Consider the following 2,955-nt stretch of genomic DNA (forward strand, 5'->3'; position numbering starts at 1 on the left):
GAAATCCAGCTGTTGCAGAACTACAAGTCCCATGAAGCATAGCAAGACTGGCAGCCACAAGCATGAGACCCAGAGGCATGATTGACTTGTAGTTTTGCACCAGCCGGAGGTTGGCCAATTGCATATCCCTGAATTAGGACAATGTAGGATACAAGCAACGTGAAAAGCAAACAAGAACCAAACTTAAAAATTTGAACAGACAAGACATATTTCAAGAAAAAGATTTTTTTTATTGGTCAGCTGGCATTGGAATAGCCCCCCTACCATTAAAATAGCTGACATACCGGTCACGCACCTCACGTGCTGTTTGGGGGGCTAAGCCAGGAAGGGCATGATCCAGCCCTGTCAGTTCTGGAAGCCTGAGTCCGGCCTCAGGCCCAATAGGCTGCAGGTACTGGTTACCAGAAAATTTCCTTAAAAAATTGTGTAGAATGCAGCAGCACAGAACAACATAGTTGAGTTTATATTCTGCCAGGTTGATGGCTGTCAGCAACAGACGGAACCGGCTGGCCATAATGCCAAAGGCACTCTCCACAACCCTTCTTGCTCTGGCCAGCCGGTAATTAAAAATCCTCCTCTCCGGGGTGAGGGTCCTTTGGGGGAAGGGTCTCATGAGATGTTCACTCAGACCAAACGCTTCGTCAGCCAGAAAAACAAACGGGAGCCCCTCCACATTTTCGGCATCTGGTGGCAAGTCCAGGCCACCAGTGGTAAGACGGTGGCAGAACTCGGTCTGCCTAAAGACTCCTCCGTCAGACATCCGGCCGTTCTTCCCCACATCCACATAAAGGAAGTCACATTGTGCCGACACCACCGCCATTAGCACCACACTATGGAACCCCTTATAGTTCCAATAGTAGGACCCCGAATGGGGTGGGGGCACAATCCGCACATGTTTCCCGTCGATGGCCCCTCCGCAGTTGGGGAAGTCCCAACGGGCAGCGAACTGGGAAGCCACAGTCTGCCATTCCTGTGGCGTTGAAGGAAGCTGAAACAAAAAAAAAAAAAAAAAAAATTAGTCATTAAATAAAAACAATTCATAACAAAGAAAATTCAAAAACATTTTGGAACAACAGTTAAACAGAAATCTTGCTAATTTGTTTTCTGCCAAGAACAAAAAAAAGTAGGCGGACCAATTCACAGATTAATCAGCCCTCTGATGGACCAGGGGACATAAATTAGGTGGGTAAGTGGGGTGGGGGGGGGGGACTAATTACTAAGTCCACAACACATGAACATAATTTGAGTGGGGTGGGGACTAATTACTAAGTCCACAACACATGAACATAATTTGAGTGGGGTGGGGACTAATTACTAAGTCCACAACACATGAACATAATTTGAGTGGGGTGGGGACTAATTACTAAGTCCACAACACATGAACATAATTTGAGTGGGGTGGGGACTAATTACTAAGTCTACAACACATGAACATAATTTGAGTGGGGAGGAATAATTAATGAGTTGACAATCCATATCTCTCTCTATATATCTCTCTCTATATATCTCTCTCTCTCTCTCTCCACACAGGATGTATACACAAAAAAGGTAAAAAGCTAAAAAAAAAATAAAAAAAAAAAAACACATTTAAAGAAAAAAAAAGTGACACAAAACAAAAAAACATTTAAAGAAAAAAATAAAGACACCAAAAATATATATATATATATAAATAGGCGGACCAATTCACAGATTAATCAGCCCTCTGATGGACCAGGGGACATAAATTAGGTGGGTAAGTGGGGTGGGGTGGGGACTAATTACTAAGTCCACAACACATGAAAAAAATTTGAATGCTAAAAAAATGACACAAAAAAAAAAAAAACATTTAAAGAAAAAAAAAAATGACACCAAAAAAAAATATATAAAAAAATGTGCATGCATTCATATAAAGGGGACATTCACATCATATTCCTGTCATGGATATTAAAAGTCATGATGAAATTAATACAAACATACAATGCAATATTAAAATAACAAACTTACCTTAATATAGTCCTTCTGCAGGACCCGAATAATGGCAGAACAGGTCTCTGGAATAATGATCCCCAGAGCCTGGGGGGAGATGCCTGTCGAGAACTTGAGGTCCTGAAGGCTTCTCCCTGTCGCCAAGTAGCGCAACGTGGCGACGAGCCTCTGCTCCGGAGTGATGGCTTGCCGCATGCAGGTATCCTGCCTGCTGATATAAGGGGTCAGCAAAGCCAGCAGACGGTGAAAAACGGGGTCCGTCATCCTGAGATAATTCCTGAAATCATCAGGATTATTCTCACGGATCTCACGGAGTAAAGACATATGAGAGAATTGGTCACGCTGGCGCAACCAATTCTTTGTCCATGAACTCCTCCTCACCCTGTTCACAGACTGGGCTCGGGTCAAAGAATTAACCCCAACACCAAGCCCCCATACAGCACCAACTCGTTCCCGAGTACGTCCACACTCCATGGCTTTGAAACGGTCGGCTGGACAGACAAGCTCAACTGAACGCACTGAAGAACAGCCAGACCTATGAAGAACGACCTGAAACCCAGAAACGAGCGGACCAGAAGCGCCTAATAACAGGTACAACTGATCCACGCGTACCGAAAGACAGATACAAACCTCACAGGTAGACTGCGCCGCAGTGAACGGACAAATTAAGCTGAAGTCTGAAAAGCGCGAATCGTCTCTAACCAAACTTCTACTAACGCAAAGTCAGCAGAAGGAGCCCAAAGGGTGCTTTGCTGTGTCTTGGACCTCCTATTTCTAGTCCCGTCGTACGTGACATACGTCATCGCGCACGGTTTCAGCAAACTGTTCGTTCGTCGTGTGTGGCCATGTCCGTCCATGCTAAGTTTGAGCGGACTGTTCGCTCAAACTGTTGGACGGACAAGGTTGGCCGAACAGTCCGCGCGTGTGTACGCGGCCTCAGACCATTCATTCAACATGAACGACGGAGATTTCGACAAAGCAACGAAAAAA

General features: G+C 44.8%; 1 long non-coding RNA gene across 1 annotated transcript; it reads right to left on the minus strand.

Moving 5' to 3' along the window:
- Window positions 1-209: 209 nt before the first annotated feature.
- Window positions 210-2,099, minus strand: LOC143986960 (uncharacterized). The gene is made up of 2 exons (XR_013276580.1): window positions 1,984-2,099; window positions 210-988 (listed from the first exon to the last, which is right to left on the minus strand). It is a non-coding gene; the product is annotated as an uncharacterized LOC143986960 (long non-coding RNA).
- Window positions 2,100-2,955: the final 856 nt, after the last annotated feature.

Source organism: Lithobates pipiens, unplaced genomic scaffold (assembly GCF_037356315.1).
Source record: "Lithobates pipiens isolate NorthernLeopardFrog02 unplaced genomic scaffold, aLitPip1_a1.2 Scaffold_18, whole genome shotgun sequence".
Lineage (NCBI taxonomy): Eukaryota > Metazoa > Chordata > Amphibia > Anura > Ranidae > Lithobates > Lithobates pipiens.